This window comes from Cherax quadricarinatus, chromosome 42 (assembly GCF_038502225.1).
Source record: "Cherax quadricarinatus isolate ZL_2023a chromosome 42, ASM3850222v1, whole genome shotgun sequence".
NCBI lineage: Eukaryota > Metazoa > Arthropoda > Malacostraca > Decapoda > Parastacidae > Cherax > Cherax quadricarinatus.
Genome location: NC_091333.1, coordinates 19,840,314 through 19,857,823, shown reverse-complemented (window position 1 = coordinate 19,857,823; position 17,510 = coordinate 19,840,314).

Here is a 17,510-nt window from a genome sequence, read left to right as displayed (position 1 = left end):
GATCTTACTTCTTAAAACCTTTTAAAAGATTTTTGAAATGTGGGATGTAAGTTCTATCCTTCTATAGTATTTTGCTATTGTTTTTCTTCCACCTGTATAGAATGGGGCTATATATGCTATTTTTAACAAATGTGGGATGACTCTCGTGCCTAGCCGCCCTCTCCAGAGAATATCTAAGGCAAGGGTTACACCAATACATAAAGGTGGTGACCCTACAGACGTAAACAACTATAGGCCAATATCAAACTTACCATTGCTATCCAAAATCTTTGAGAAACTCGTGCACAGGAGACTATATTCATTTATAACGGCACAAAACATACTCAACCCCTGCCAATTTTGATTCAGGAAAAATAAAAGCACTAATGATGCAATCATAAAAATGCTAGATCTGCTTTACACAGCATTGGAAAATAAGGAATATCCACTAGGAATTTTTATTGACCTAAGAAAAGCTTTTGACACAGTAGATCACGACATCCTACTCCACAAACTTGACCATTACGGTATAAGAGGCCATGCGCTTGCTTATTTCAAATCTTACCTTACTAATAGGTATCAGTATGTCACCATTAAAGACACAGCATCAACAACACGGCCACTTGATACTGGAGTTCCCCAGGGAAGTGTCCTTGGTCCCCTGCTCTTCCTCATATACATCAATGATCTTTCTTCCAAACGTATCCCAACACCTGAAACCCATTCTCTTTGCTGACGACACGACTTATGTCATCTCTCACCCTAATCTTGCCACCCTCAACACCATTGTTAACGAGGAGCTGATCAAAATATCGACTTGGATGACAGCCAATAAACTTACGCTTAACACTGACAAAACCTACTATATTATGTTTGGTAGCAGAGCAGGAGATGCACAAATTAACATTAAGATCGACAACACTCTAATTACCAGACATAATGAGGGCAAATTCCTAGGCCTATACCTTGACAACAACCTGAATTTCAGCACCCATATCCAACACATAACCAAAAAAGTATCCAAAACGGTTGGGATCCTCTCCAAGATACGATACTACGTGCCGCAAAATGCCCTTCTCACACTATACCACTCACTTATTTATCCATACCTCACCTATGCTATTTGTGCTTGGGGATCAACTGCAGCAACACACCTAAAGCCAATAATAACCCAACAAAAAGCTGCAGTAAGAATAATCACTAAATCCCATCCCTGGCAACACACCCCCCCACTCTTCATAGATCTAAACTTACTCCCTGTTCAGTACATCCACACTTACTACTGTGCAATCTACATCTACAGGACCTTAAATTCCAATATCAACCTTGACCTAAAACGCTTTCTTGATAGTTGTGACAGAACCCACAGGCATAACACCAGACGACATTCCCCATGTCCGACTAAACCTTTACAAGAATTCAATGTATGTCAAAGGCCCTAAAATCTGGAACACCCTACCTGAGAACTCTAGAACTGCAGACACATTCATCACCTTCAAAACTACCATTAGAAAACATCTTATCTCCCTGATACACCCCATCAACTAACTACATGAATACCACCTGGTGGTTCACACTTACACTCACTCACCCATTTGACCATACACAGAAATATTAATCTCAATCTTAAAATAATGAATCCTGTCAATCTTGATCACATCTCCAGCAATCAAGGAGCTAAATACAGAAGGAGGAAACTTATTCTCAAACCAGAACACAGAGACAACTTTATTAACCACTTGGATCAATGGTATAAGAATTACGAGCCCACTGGCACACAAAAATTTAATGATGATTTAATTACCACCATTGAGAGTGTTCTCACAGATCAAGTGGGCAGGAATAGGAAACAAAGACCCTCCACTATAAATAACAATAAAAACCAATGTAAATACTATAATGATCCACAGCTGCGCAATCTAACACATCCAGCTAGGAGGATTGGTAAAGCATACCGTGAATGTAGAACCCCAGACCTGCTCAGAACGTTCCAAGCTGCACTAACAAATGCAAGGAATAGAAAGGAAGAACTTAGGCAACAGGAATGGGAACAGTTTGTTAGTGGATTAAATAGGTCCACCCCTTTGACTTTGGCTTGGAAAGGTATAAATAAAATAACCAGGAAAAAGACTGGCAATGTTGCTCATCCCTTTCCTCTTGAAAAAGCAAATGACCTCATAAATGACTGGTCCAAAACATCCAAGCATGAAAGCCTTCCATCTCATATTAGAAAAAATTTAGAGAGTACTTCTGAAGAAATGTTGAAACTGATTAATTTTATGAGCCAAAATATTGATGAGAGTGATTGATTGCTCTTTACCGAGTATGAATTAGATAATGCATTAACCAAAGGTCGATCAACTGCTCCTGGAGAGGATGGTATAACCTATGATATTTTCAGAACTCTAAGGCACGTGCCTGATAACCCTTTGTTGGCACTGTATAATCTCAGTTACATTGAGGGCGTTCTTCCTACTTCCTGGACCAATAGTCTCATTGTGCCTATCCCTAAGCCCCAACAGCCTGATACATTTAGGCCGATCTCCTTAACTAGTTGTCTTTGAAAAACTTTTGAAAGAATGATGCTTAACAGATTGTACTACAGAATCAGACATCAACTTCCCCCCTACCTCTATGGGTTCATGAAAGGTAAAAGTGTGCAGAACTGTATTTCCACCTTTCTCACTGCACACACCTCTACTAGTTTTACCACTTTTCTTGATCTAAAATCTGCATTTGATATTGCAAACAACCGTTATACTACATGAACTAGCCAAAATGAATATTGGTGGTAGCTTACTCTGCTGGATAATAGGATACCTGTCAAATAGAGTATCCTCTGTCCTTTACCAAGGCTTCAGAAGTGATTCTAAAGAAATGTCTTTAGGTACACCGCAGGGAGGAGTTCTTAGTCCCATGCTATTTAATATTCTGATTAATGCTCTCCTAAATGCTCTACCTGCTGCACCTAAACATATAGCTATAAGCTATGCTGATGATATCATGATCCATACAACAGGGCATAAGAAGATGAATACCATTCTTAATGAAGTTCAAGCAATTTGTAATCGACTAGGCCTCATAATATCTTCCTCTAAAACAAAGATATTAACAAGCAAACGACATCCCCCACCCATCTATTTGCAGGGTGAAATCATTAGCTACGTTAAAACTTACAGATATCTTGGTGTAGATGTACCCTTTAACAAATCCACTATACCACAACTAAACAAGAAATGTAAAGCTAGGCTAAATGCTCTCAAAGCTGTTGCTGGCTACAATCCCAACTATGGTGCTAATGTGAGAATCGTGAGAATGATGTACATAGCCTATGTTAGGTCCTTAATTGATTATGCTGCTCCCATGTTGATATTAGCTAGAGAAAGTTCCCTCCGACCCTTGGAGTTAATGCAAAATGAAGCTCTCAGGACTATTCTTGGCTGTCCCAGATCTACAAAAGTTCTTAACATGAGGAAGGAGCTTGGTATTTCTAGTATCAGTGATAGGATTGTTGAAATTAACACTGTACTCGGTATTAGAATGTTGAGAAACGAACCAGACACTGTCACAGTGAATCTTACCAAGTGTCTAGAGGTAAATACACACAGATCTAAATGGATTGTGAAAACGTGCAATTGCATTAAGTTTTATAACCTGCATGAACTGTATCACTGTAGGCAACAAGAGCATTTCACCCCTCCATGGAAGATGTGTTCATTTAATATCACATACCTACAAGTCCCTCCCAAGAAGCTCATTGCTAGTAATCCCTTCCTTAAATCTCTTGTTAGAGCAACTGCTCAAGAAGAAATTTTTCGCCTAGCTGGTAGTAATAAGTTATCACAAGTTATATACACTGATGGATCTAAACAGGAGTCTTCTGGCAGGGCTGCATCTGCTCTTGTTACCACCTCCCTAGTTAAGAACGATAATAAATTTGTTGAGTTAGGCATAAGAATTAACAACTGGGCGTCTACACTGCAAACTGAATTGTTTGCAATCCTAATGGCGCTAAAGCTAACCTATGACACTGAGCTTGACTCTATCATCATTACTGATTCTATGTCATCATTGAAGGCTCTTGGCTCATATAATGACTCCAACAACATGCTCATTGGGGAAGCCAGGTATAGATACTCAAAAATTAGGGACAAAGGAATTAATGTACAATTGCTATGGATCCCATCACACATTGGATTACTCCTTCATGATAAATAAAGTTGATATGTTAGCCAAGAAGAGTATCCAGAAGGAGAACGTAGAATATAACTTTGGTATAACTGTGTCTAGCATTAGGAATAATATTAGGAGAGAAGTAAATAATGAAGATGATTGTTATAGGAATGCAGTTAGAAGCCTGAGTAGATCTATAACCCACTATGATAACATGAACGTAGATAAGTATGTTTATGGAGCAACTTGCAATGTGAACAGACTGACTGATGTTGTAGTGGCCAGGCTTAGGCTTGGTTACAAGTACTTCTGGCAGTTTGGGAGACACACAGATGATGATCAAACTAAATGTAAATTATGTGATCAGGCATATGGTCACTCTCTTGAACACTATGTGCTTAATTGTCCACTTATTGAGGAATACAGAGACAGACAGTATAATAACCTATGTGACATGTCAAGATATCTTATTAATGAAAATAAGATACCAGATATACTAAGCAAATTTCCTAAATTTGCTTGTAACAGATAAGTGAACTATAGATATGTAGATATAAATCCATATGTATTCCTGTTAACCCTTTGGGGCCTAGTTCCTAGGCCTTTTGTGTATCCACATGCTCTCGCGCTACCGTCCACAGGATGGATATGGGGTGCACAATAAACTAGCCACTTCGGTGGCAAAATCTAAAAAAAAAAAAAAAAAAAAAAAAAAAAAAAAAAAAAAAAAAAAAAAATCTAACCCAATACTGAAACTATGTACTGTGCCAAAACAAAAGCATTCACATTGCTAAACTCACAAACTAGTATTTAGTCACTTAGCCATAATACCAACTTACCTCATAATTTGTAATATTTTAACCCCTCAAGGAAGGTTCCTTGATGTTGTTGAGGGGCTCTTGATTTAGGGAATTGGATCTGTGCTCCATTTCCCCGAATTAAGCCTGAATGCCTTCCACATTCCCCCCCCCCAGGCGCTGTATAATCCTCTGGGTTTAGCGCTTCCCCCTTGATTATAATAATAATAATGTAATATTTTAAAATTAAGAATTAAACTAAGTCTGCCCGAAATGCCTAGCCATGCTAAGTGTTCTAGTGGTACACTCTGTAATCATTATTTTACTACATGTAAACCACACAATAACCAAATTCTGTAAACTCAGCATTGTAATCCTTATAGAGAATAAACCTTGAATGTGATAGATTCATGCAGTTCTTGATGAACATGGAGTTGCAAGAGTTTGATCCTGGGGCAGATTGTATAGGCATGCTGTCAGTTGCTTTCTCAAAGTCTAGTGGAGTTAAGGATTGTCAGAAATTTTGAAGATATCGGCAAGATTTTGAGTCTGGTTCATGAAGAATTCGTTCAGATTGTCGACCTTTAGTCTTATTAACGGCTCACTGAACGGTCATATTGATACTGCAGTATTTCACTCGTTTCTTTGCGTTCATCAGTGTAAGTTGCAGCTTGTTTGAGCAAGCGCTCGATGCTGCATGTGGTTTGTTCCCCCCTGGATATAACATATGAGAAGTATTTTGGATATATTTAAATATCATTAATTGCTTTTAATTTCCTCTGTCTCTCCTGGAATCTGTACGAGTTTAGGAGAGAGAGAGAGAGAGAGAGAGAGAGAGAGAGAGAGAGAGAGAGAGAGAGAGAGAGATTCCGCATGTCAGATAGTTTAGCACCCTTGAGAAGTTGTGTGATTCTTCGTCTTCACCTGTAAAGGAAACGTCTCTCTAGTTTATATCTTCTCTTCTCTTCCCTTAGTGTTAGGTACATTGATGGTACTTTTAGTGCCAAAGAATTATTCCTTTCTAGGTACTGGTTCGGATCCCAGCATGTTTCAGTGAGGATATGAATTATTCGATCCCAGTTGATATCCTTGTTGTTAAAGTTGAATTTAGTGAGAACGTCTTCATGACTTTCCTTCAGCTTTGCTGGTGTGGACCCGATTACATTGTGATCTGAATTTACTGTCTCCGATACCGTTATCTTTCGTACCAGATCATTATTTGTGAATATTTCGCAGTCTTGTTAGCTCCACTATTTACTGGCTTAAAGCGAATTTAACAGCTGATATCTATGATAATGTTCCTCCTGGAATTATCTCCGGTATAACATTATTTGGAACGGTTTTCCATATTAAATATGTTAAATTGTAAATCAACAAGCATCAAAATATTTGGGGCTGAGATTAAAACATTGTCCAGACACTGGGAACGGTTGAAGGTCCTTGATCTGTATTCCCTCGAACGCAGGCGAGAGAGATACATGATGATATACACTTGGAAGGTCCTGGTGGGATTGGTACCAAACCTGCACACGAAAATCACTCCCTATGAAAGCAAAAGACTCGACAGGAGATGCAACATTCCCCCGATGAAAAGCAGGGGCGCCAAGAGTACATTGAGAGGAAAAACAGTAAGTGTCCGGGGCCCAAGACTGTTCAATTGCCCAACAGTATACATAAGGGGGATTACCAATAGACCCCTGGCTGTCTTCAAGAAGGCACTGGACAGGCACCTAAAGTCAGTACCTGACAAACCTGGCTGTGGTTCGTACGTCAGCTTGCGTGCGGCCAGCAGTAACAGCCTGGGTGATCAGACCCTGATCCACTATGAGGACTGGTCTCAGACCGGGCCGCGGGGGCGTTGACCCCCGAAACCCTCCAGGTAATCCAGACAACATTCAGTTTTCAATAGCCGTTCCTTGAGTTGTTGGGAAGTTGTATGTGGCGGCTTATATACCATCACAATGACCAGGATTTGGTTCTCAGTTTTTACTGCCAAAACTTAATTGTATCAGTTGTGGCCAACCATTTCCTTCCCTTTGTCTCTTCTTTCCTTCGCATCCAAATGATTTTGTAATCTGGTATTTGCATTTCGTCGTCAGATTGATCTTCTGTAAGAGTCTGTATGAAAGCTGCGAACACTGTACCGGACTCCGTCACCAGTCCAATAATAAATGACATTGTCTTGGTGCTGGATATAATTTTTTTTTTTGGCAAAACCAATGATGTATTACTCGTCAGGGAGGATTTTTTTTAAATGACATTAATATATGTAACTCTGGAGTGGAGGGCCACTGACTCTGGAGTGGAGGGCCACTGACTCTGGAGTGGAGGGCCACAGACTCTGGAGTGGAGGGCCACAGACTCTGGAGTGGAGGGCCACTGACTGGAGTGGAGGGCCACTGACTCTGGAGTGGAGGGCCACTGACTCTGGAGTGGAGGGTCACTGACTCTGGAGTGGAGGGCCACTGACTCTGGAGTGGAGGGCCACAGACTCTGGAGTGGAGGGCCACTGACTCTGGAGTGGAGGGCCACTGACTCTGGAGTGGAGGGCCACTGACTCTGGAGTGGAGGGCCACTGACTCTGGAGTGGAGGGCCACAGACTCTGGAGTGGAGGGCCACTGACTCTGGAGTGGAGGGCCACTGACTCTGGAGTGGAGGGCCACTGACTCTGGAGTGGAGGGCCACTGACTCTGGAGTGGAGGGCCACTGACTCTGGAGTGGAGGGCCACTGACTCTGGAGTGGAGGGCCACTGACTCTGGAGTGGAGGGCCACAGACTCTGGAGTGGAGGGCCACTGACTCTGGAGTGGAGAGCCACTGACTCTGGAGTGGAGGGCCACTGACTCTGGAGTGGAGGGCCACAGACTCTGGAGTGGAGGGCCACAGACTCTGGAGTGGAGGGCCACTGACTCTGGAGTGGAGGGCCACTGACTCTGGAGTGGAGGGCCACTGACTCTGGAGTGGAGGGCCACTGACTCTGGAGTGGAGGGCCACTGACTCTGGAGTGGAGGGCCACTGACTCTGGAGTGGAGGGCCACAGACTCTGGAGTGGAGGGCCACAGACTCTGGAGTGGAGGGCCACAGACTCTGGAGTGGAGGGCCACTGACTCTGGAGTGGAGGGCCACAGACTCTGGAGTGGAGGGCCACTGACTCTGGAGTGGAGGGCCACAGACTCTGGAGTGGAGGGCCACTGACTCTGGAGTGGAGGGCCACAGACTCTGGAGTGGAGGGCCACTGACTCTGGAGTGGAGGGCCACAGACTCTGGAGTGGAGGGCCACAGACTCTGGAGTGGACGGCCACAGACTCTGGAGTGGAGGGCCACTGACTCTGGAGTGGAGGGCCACAGACTCTGGAGTGGAGGGCCACAGACTCTGGAGTGGAGGGCCACTGACTCTGGAGTGGAGGGCCACTGACTCTGGAGTGGAGGGCCACTGACTCTGGAGTGGAGGGCCACTGACTCTGGAGTGGAGGGCCACAGACTCTGGAGTGGAGGGCCACTGACTCTGGAGTGGAGGGCCACTGACTCTGGAGTGGAGGGCCACTGACTCTGGCGTGGAGGGCCACAGACTCTGGAGTGGAGGGCCACAGACTCTGGAGTGGAGGGCCACAGACTCTGGAGTGGAGGGCCACAGACTCTGGAGTGGAGGGCCACAGACTCTGGAGTGGAGGGCCACAGACTCTGGAGTGGAGGGCCACAGACTCTGGAGTGGAGGGCCACAGACTCTGGAGTGGAGGGCCACTGACTCTGGAGTGGAGGGCCACAGACTCTGGAGTGGAGGGCCACAGACTCTGGAGTGGAGGGCCACTGACTCTGGAGTGGAGGGCCACTGACTCTGGAGTGGAGGGCCACTGACTCTGGAGTGGAGGGCCACAGACTCTGGAGTGGAGGGCCACAGACTCTGGAGTGGAGGGCCACAGACTCTGGAGTGGAGGGCCACTGACTCTGGAGTGGAGGGCCACAGACTCTGGAGTGGAGGGCCACTGACTCTGGAGTGGAGGGCCACAGACTCTGGAGTGGAGGGCCACTGACTCTGGAGTGGAGGGCCACAGACTCTGGAGTGGAGGGCCACTGACTCTGGAGTGGAGGGCCACAGACTCTGGAGTGGAGGGCCACTGACTCTGGAGTGGAGGGCCACAGACTCTGGAGTGGAGGGCCACTGACTCTGGAGTGGAGGGCCACAGACTCTGGAGTGGAGGGCCACAGACTCTGGAGTGGAGGGCCACTGACTCTGGAGTGGAGGGCCACTGACTCTGGAGTGGAGGGCCACAGACTCTGGAGTGGAGGGCCACAGACTCTGGAGTGGAGGGCCACAGACTCTGGAGTGGAGGGCCACAGACTCTGGAGTGGAGGGCCACTGACTCTGGAGTGGAGGGCCACTGACTCTGGAGTGGAGGGCCACTGACTCTGGAGTGGAGGGCCACTGACTCTGGAGTGGAGGGTCACTGACTCTGGAGTGGAGGGCCACTGACTCTGGAGTGGAGGGCCACTGACTCTGGAGTGGAGGGCCACTGACTCTGGAGTGGAGGGCCACTGACTCCCCTCCAACAAGGCTCTGAGACACAGTATTTTCTGCCATTACTCTGTCATTTTTTTCTGCTTCCTGGCATTAATAAATCTTTGTGTTGAATGGTTGTTGCTACCAGGGCTAGTTTACCAAGGTTTGTGGGGCTCTAGCTCCTGGTCACCTTCACCTGGTATGTAGCTTGTTTTGTGTTATAGCAGGAACCCAAGAACTGGGTCACAACCACGTGAAGAACACCAGGAAGAGTCCAAGAACTGGGTCACAATCACGTGAAGAACACCAGGAAGAACCCAAGAACTGGGTCACAACCACGTGAAGAACACCAGGAAGAACCCAAGAGCTGGGTCACAACCACGTGAAGAACACCAGGAAGAGCCCAAGAACTGGGTCACAACCACGTGAAGAACACCAGGAAGAACCCAAAAACTGGGTCACAACCACGTGAAGAACACCAGGAAGAACTCAAGAACTGGGTCACAACCACGTGAAGAACACCAGGAAGAACCCAAGAGCTGGGCGACAATCGATACGAGGTGGCAGTAGCTGGTGGGTCTGGGTGGAAGGGGTGGGTGGGGGCGGGACCTGGGCGGTGGGGTGGGCGGGTGTTCTGGGCGGAAACAGGGAAGGGAGGGGATGGATAGGGGGGATAGTGTGGAAGCAGGAAAGGCGGGCGTACGATCACCACCCACCACCGCCCGACCCACAACACTACCGTCCTCTCTCTCTCTCTCTCTCTCTCTCTCTCTCTTTCTCTTTATTTCTACAAGTACATGTACAAGGTATACAGTCCTAGCTGACATTAATGACTGTATAGAAAGCCACTTGTTATGCTGAGCATTTCGGGCAAATTAGGTCATTTTTGCCCCAGGATGCGACCCACACCAGTCGACTAACACCCAGGTACTTATTGTATACTGATGGGTGAACAAGGACAACAGGTGTCTTATGGAAAGACGTCCTTAATGTTATTCAGCACTCTTGTACATAATGAAAAACAACCAGGGGGAGTTGAAGGATAGCTCTAGGTCTTTCGTGTTGCAATCAACTCATCAGGAGCTTGCAGTGTTGCAAAAAAGAGGAGGAAGTCCAAGCAAATACAAACATAGGAAGTATCTTTGCTAGATTCGAGCAAAGATACTTCCTATGATCGTATTTGTTTAGACCTCTTTTCTGCAAGCTCCTGATGATGTGTAATTACAACACGAAAGGCCTCAGCTTTCATTCAGCTTTCCCGTAGTTGTTTTGCATCTTGTATCACTTGTTCACGATTTTAGGATAATCCTGTACACAAATTATAATGGAATCTGACCAACGCCTCGGTCCACATTACCATCCACACGGCCGGGGTCAGGAGCTGTACATCCACAAACAGGTGAGTACACTTCCAGTCACCGTCATTACCAAGACTTTGCTTATGTTAGTAAATTATTAACCAAACATGTGTCTCTTGTCGCTAACATCTGAAGAACAGGATAGAACTGTTATTACTGTAGACTGAGAGTATATTCAGGTATAGGTATACATAAATGCAATTACATAAATTATCATACATAGCAGCATATATGTAGATTACCTAGCATAACCCAAGAAACTCAGACAAAATGTCTTATATCCCCTGGCATCCTCGTTTTGTTGGTCATTAAGAAACAGGTCTTGGCTGGGCTTAGACTCTCCTGGTGAAGGTAAATGCTAGGAAATACCGACGTGATGGAAAAAAATACACAAATGCAGAATAATTTAGTATAATATGTATTATGTTGCATTTGTGACTATTATCTCCATCCGGTGGAGATGTCTCATTATCCCAGGGTGAATGTCTCCCCCAGGTTGGTGGTGTGAGTGCCTCTCTCTGGTTGGTGGTGTGAGTGCCTCTCCCTGGTTGGTGGTGTGAGTGCCTCTCCCTGGTTGGTGGTGTGAGTGCCTCTCCCTGGTTGGTGGTGTGAGTGCCTCTCCCTGGTTGGTGGTGTGAGTGCCTCTCTCTGGTTGGTGGTGTGAGTGCCTCTCTCTGGTTGGTGGTGTGAGTGCCTCTCTCTGGTTGGTGGTGTGAGTGCCTCTCTCTGGTTGGTGGTGTGAGTGCCTCTCTCTGGTTGGTGGTGTGAGTGCCTCTCTCTGGTTGGTGGTGTGAGTGCCTCTCTCTGGTTGGTGGTGTGAGTGCCTCTCTCTGGTTGGTGGTGTGAGTGCCTCTCTCTGGTTGGTGGTGTGAGTGCCTCTCTCTGGTTGGTGGTGTGAGTGCCTCTCTCTGGTTGGTGGTGTGAGTGCCTCTCTCTGGTTGGTGGTGTGAGTGCCTCTCTCTGGTTGGTGGTGTGAGTGCCTCTCTCTGGTTGGTGGTGTGAGTGCCTCTCTCTGGTTGGTGGTGTGAGTGCCTCTCTCTGGTTGGTGGTGTGAGTGCCTCTCTCTGGTTGGTGGTGTGAGTGCCTCTCTCTGGTTGGTGGTGTGAGTGCCTCTCCCTGGTTGGTGGTGTGAGTGCCTCTCCCTGGTTGGTGGTGTGAGTGCCTCTCCCTGGTTGGTGGTGTGAGTGCCTCTCTCTGGTTGGTGGTGTGAGTGCCTCTCTCTGGTTGGTGGTGTGAGTGCCTCTCTCTGGTTGGTGGTGTGAGTGCCTCTCTCTGGTTGGTGGTGTGAGTGCCTCTCCCTGGTTGGTGGTGTGAGTGCCTCTCCCTGGTTGGTGGTGTGAGTGCCTCTCTCTGGTTGGTGGTGTGAGTGCCTCTCTCTGGTTGGTGGTGTGAGTGCCTCTCTCTGGTTGGTGGTGTGAGTGCCTCTCTCTGGTTGGTGGTGTGAGTGCCTCTCCCTGGTTGGTGGTGTGAGTGCCTCTCTCTGGTTGGTGGTGTGAGTGCCTCTCTCTGGTTGGTGGTGTGAGTGCCTCTCTCTGGTTGGTGGTGTGAGTGCCTCTTCCTGGTTGGTGGTGTGAGTGCCTCTCCCTGGTTGGTGGTGTGAGTGCCTCTCTCTGGTTGGTGGTGTGAGTACCTCTCTCTGGTTGGTGGTGTGAGTGCCTCTCTCTGGTTGGTGGTGTGAGTGCCTCTCTCTGGTTGGTGGTGTGAGTGCCTCTCTCTGGTTGGTGGTGTGAGTGCCTCTCTCTGGTTGGTGGTGTGAGTGCCTCTCTCTGGTTGGTGGTGTGAGTGCCTCTTCCTGGTTGGTGGTGTGAGTGCCTCTCCCTGGTTGGTGGTGTGAGTGCCTCTCCCTGGTTGGTGGTGTGAGTGCCTCTCTCTGGTTGGTGGTGTGAGTGCCTCTTCCTGGTTGGTAGTGTGAGTGCCTCTCCCTGGTTGGTGGTGTGAGTGCCTCTCCCTGGTTGGTAGTGTGAGTGCCTCTCCCTGGCTGGTGGTGTGAGTGCCTCTCCCTGGCTGGTGGTGTGAGTGCCTCTCCCTGGCTGGTGGTGTGAGTGCCTCTCCCTGGTTGGTAGTGTGAGTGCCTCTCCCTGGCTGGTGGTGTGAGTGCCTCTCCCTGGTTGGTGGTGTGAGTGCCTCTCCCTGGTTGGTAGTGTGAGTGCCTCTCCCTGGTTGGTGGTGTGAGTGCCTCTCTCTGGTTGGTGGTGTGAGTGCCTCTCCCTGGTTGGTGGTGTGAGTGCCTCTCCCTGGTTGGTGGTGTGAGTGCCTCTCCCTGGTTGGTGGTGTGAGTGCCTCTCTCTGGTTGGTGGTGTGAGTGCCTCTCCCTGGTTGGTGGTGTGAGTGCCTCTCCCTGGTTGGTGATGTAAGTGCCTCTCTCTGGCAGATGATGTAAGTGCCTCTCCCTGGTTGGTGGTGTGAGTGCCTCTCCCTGGTTGGTGTGAGTGCCTCTCCCTGGTTGGTGGTGTGAGTGCCTCTCCCTGGTTGGTGTGAGTGCCTCTCCCTGGCTGGTGGTGTGAGTGCCTCTCCTTGGCTGGTGGTATGAGCACCTCACCCTGGATGGTGGTGTGAGTAACTCTCCTTGGCTGGTGGTATGAGCACCTCTCCCTGGCTGGTGGTGTGAGTGCCTCTCCTTGGCTGGTGGCATGAGCACCTCTCCCTGGCTGGTGGTGTGAATGCCTCTCCTTGGCTGATGATGTGAGTGCCTCTCCCTGGCTGGTGGTGTGAGTGCCTCTCCTTGGCTGGTGGTATGAGCACCTCTCCCTGGCTGGTGGTATGAGTGCCTCTCCCTGGCTGGTGGAGTGAGTGCCTCCCCTTGGCTGGTGGTATGAGCACCTCTCCCTGGCTGGTGGTGTGAGTGCCTCTCCCAGGCTGGTGGTGTGAGTTGCCTCTCCTTGGCTGGTGGTACGAGTGCCTCTCCCTGGCTGGTGGTGTGAGTGTCTCTCCCTGGCTGGTGGTGTGAGTGTCTTTCCCTGGCTGGTGGTGTGAGTGCCTCTCACTGGCTGGTGGTGTGAGTTGCCTCTCACTGGCTGGTGGTGTGAGTACCTCTCCCTTTCTGGTGGTGTGAGTGCCTCTCCCTGGCTGGTGGTGTGAGTGCCTCTCCCTATCTCGTGGTGTGAGTGCCTCTCACTGGCTGGTGGTGTGAGTGCCTCTCACTGGCTGGTGGTGTGAGTTGCCTCTCACTGGTTGGTGGTGTGAGTGCCTCTCACTGGCTGGTGGTGTGAATTGCCTCTCACTGGCTGGTGGTGTGAGTGCCTCTCACTGGTTGGTGGTGTGAGTGCCTCTCCCTGTCTGGTGGTGTGAGTGCCTCTCCCTGGCTGGTGTGAGTGCCTCTCCCTGGCTGATGATGTGAGTGCCTCTCCCTGGCTGGTGGTGTGAGTGCCTCTCATTGGCTGGTGGTGTGAGTGCCTCTCACTGGCTGGTGGTGAGAGTGCCTCTCCCTGGCTGGTGGTGTGAGTGCCTCTCACTGGCTGGTGATGTGAGTGCCTCTCACTGGCTGGTGGTGTGAGTGCCTCTCACTGGCTGGTGATGTGAGTGCCTCTCCCTGGCTGGTGGTGTGAGTGCCTCTCCCTGGCTCGTGGTGTGAGTGCCTCTCCCTGGCTGGTGATGTGAGTGCCTCTCACTGGGTGGTGGTGTGAGTGCCTCTCCCTGGCTGGTGGTGTGAGTGCCTCTCCCTGGCTGGTGATGTGAGTGCCTCTCACTGGCTGGTGGTGTGAGTGCCTCTCACTGGCTGGTGGTGTGAGTTGCCTCTCCCTGGCTGGTGGTGTGAGTGCCTCTCACTGGCTGGTGGTGTGAGTGCCTCTCACTGGCTGGTGGTGTGAGTTGCCTCTCCCTGGCTGGTGGTGTGAGTGCCTCTCCCTGGCTGGTGATGTGAGTGCCTCTCACTGGCTGGTGGTGTGAGTGCCTCTCACTGCCTGGTGATGTGAGTGCCTCTCCCTGGCTGGTTGTGTGAGTGCTTCTCACTGGCTGGTGGTGTGAGTGCCTCTCACTGCCTGGTGATGTGAGTGCCTCTCACTGGCTGGTGGTGTGAGTGCCTCTCACTGGCTGGTGGTGTGAGTGCTTCTCCCTGGCTGGTGGTGTGAGTGCCTCTCACTGGCTGGTGGTGTGAGTGCCTCTCACTGGCTGGTGGTGTGAGTGCCTCTCCCTGGCTGGTGATGTGAGTGCCTCTCACTGGGTGGAGGTGTGAGTGCCTCTCCCTGGCTGGTGGTGTGAGTGCCTCTCCCTGGCAGGTGATGTGAGTGCCTCTCACTGGCTGGTGGTGTGAGTACCTCTCACTGGCTGGTGGTGTGAGTTGCCTCTCCCTGGCTGGTGGTGTGAGTACCTCTCCCTGGCTGGTGGTGTGAGTGCCTCTCACTGGCTGGTGGTGTGAGTGCCTCTCCCTGGCTGGTGGTGTGAGTCCCTCTCCCTGGCTGGTGGTGTGAGTGCCTCTCACTGGCTGGTGGTGTGAGTCCCTCTCCCTGGCTGGTGGTGTGAGTGCCTCTCACTGGCTGGTGGTGTGAGTGCCTCTCACTGGGTGGTGGTGTGAGTGCCTCTCCCTGGCTGGTGGTGTGAGTGCCTCTCCCTGGCTGGTGATGTGAGTGCCTCTCGCTGGCTGGTGGTGTGAGTGCCTCTCACTGGCTGGTGGTGTGAGTTGCCTCTCCCTGGCTGGTGGTGTGATTGCCTCTCACCGGCTGGTGGTGTGAGTGCCTCTCCCTGGCTGGTGGTGTGAGTGCCTCTCACTGGCTGGTGGTGTGAGTGCCTCTCCCTGGCTGGTGGTGTGAGTGCCTCTTCCTGGCTGGTGATGTGAGTGCCTCTCACTGGCTGGTGGTGTGAGTGCCTCTCACTGGCTTGTGGTGTGAGTGCCTCTCCCTGGCTGGTGGTGTGAGTGCCTCTCCCTGGCTGGTGGTGTGAGTGCCTCTTACTAGCTGGTGGTGTGAGTGCCTCTCACTGGCTCGTGGTGTGAGTGCCTCTCCCTGGCTGGTGGTGTGAATCCTTATCACTGGCTGGTGGTGTGAGTGCTTCTCCCTGGCTGATGGTGTGAGTGCCTCTCACTGGCTGGTGGTGTGAGTGTCTCTCCCTGGCTGGTGGTGTGACTGGCTGGTGGTGTGAGTGCTTCTCCCTGGCTGGTGGTGTGAGTGCCTCTCACTGACTGGTGGTGTGAGTGCCTCTCACTGGCTGGTGGTGTGAGTGCCTCTCCCTGGCTGGTGATGTGAGTGCCTCTCACTGGCTGGTGGTGTGAGTTGCCTCTCCCTGGCTGGTGGTGTGAGTGCCTCTCACTGGCTGGTGGTGTGAGTGCCTCTCCCTGGCTGGTGGTGTGAGTGCCTCTCACTGGCTGGTGGTGTGAGTGCCTCTCCCTGGCTGGTGGTGTGAGTGCCTCTCCCTGGCTGGTGATGTGAGTGCCTCTCACTGGCTGGTGGTGTGAGTGCCTCTCACTGGCTGGTGGTGTGAGTGCCTCTCCCTGGCTGGTGGTGTGAATGCCTCTCCCTGGCTGGTGGTGTGAGTGCCTCTTACTAGCTGGTGGTGTGAGTGCCTCTCACTGGCTCGTGGTGTGAGTGCCTCTCCCTGGCTGGTGGTGTGAATGCTTATCACTGGCTGGTGGTGTGAGTGCTTCTCCCTGGCTGATGGTGTGAGTGCCTCTCACTGGCTGGTGGTGTGAGTGTCTCTCACTGGCTGGTGGTGTGAGTGCCTCTCCCTGGCTGGTGGTGTGAGTGCCTCTCACTGACTGGTGGTGTGAGTGCCTCTCACTGGCTGGTGGTGTGAGTGCCTCTCCCTGGCTGGTGATGTGAGTGCCTCTCACTGGGTGGTGGTGTGAGTGCCTCTCCCTGGCTGGTGGTGTGAGTGCCTCTCCCTGGCAAGTGATGTGAGTGCCTCTTACTGGCTGTTGGTGTGAGTACCTCTCACACTCTGGTGGTGTGAGTTGCCTCTCCCTGGCTGGTGGTGTGAGTACCTCTCCCTGGCTGGTGGTGTGAGTGCCTCTCACTGGCTGGTGGTGTGAGTGCCTCTCACTGGCTGGTGGTGTGAGTGCCTCTCACTGGCTGTTGGTGTGAGTGCCTCTCCCTGGCTGGTGGTGTGAGTGCCTCTCCCTGGCTGGTGATGTGAGTGCCTCTCACTGGCTGGTGGTGTGAGTGCTTCTCCCTGGCTGGTGGTGTGAGTGCTTCTCACTGGCTGGTGGTGTGAGTGCCTCTCACTGTCTGGTGGTGTGACTGCCTCTCCCTGGCTGGTGGTGTGAGTGCCTCCCACTGGCTGGTGATGTGAGTGCCTCTCACTGGGTGGTGGTGTGAGTTGCCTCTCCCTTTCTGGTGGTGTGATTGCCTCTCCGTGGCTGGTGGTGTGAGTGCCTCTCCCTGTCTCTTGGTGTGAGTACCTCTCACTGGCTGGTGGTGTGAGTGCCTCTCACTGGTGGTGGTGTGAGTGTCTCTCACTGGCTGGTGGTGTGAGTGCCTCTCACTGGCTGGTGGTGTGAGTGCCTCTCCCTGGCTGGTGGTGTGAGTGCCTCTCCATGTCTCCTGGTGTGAGTGCCTCTCACTGGCTGATGGTGTGAGTGCCTCTCCCTGGCTGATGGTGTGAGTGCCTCTCACTGGCTGGTGGTGTGAGTTGCCTCTCACTGGTTGGTGGCGTGAGTGCCTCTCACTGGCTGGTGGTGTGAGTTGCCTCTCACTGGCTGGTGGTGTGAGTACCTCTCACTGGCTAGTGGTGTGAGTGCCTCTCACTGGTTGGTGGTGTGAGTGCCTCTCACTGGTT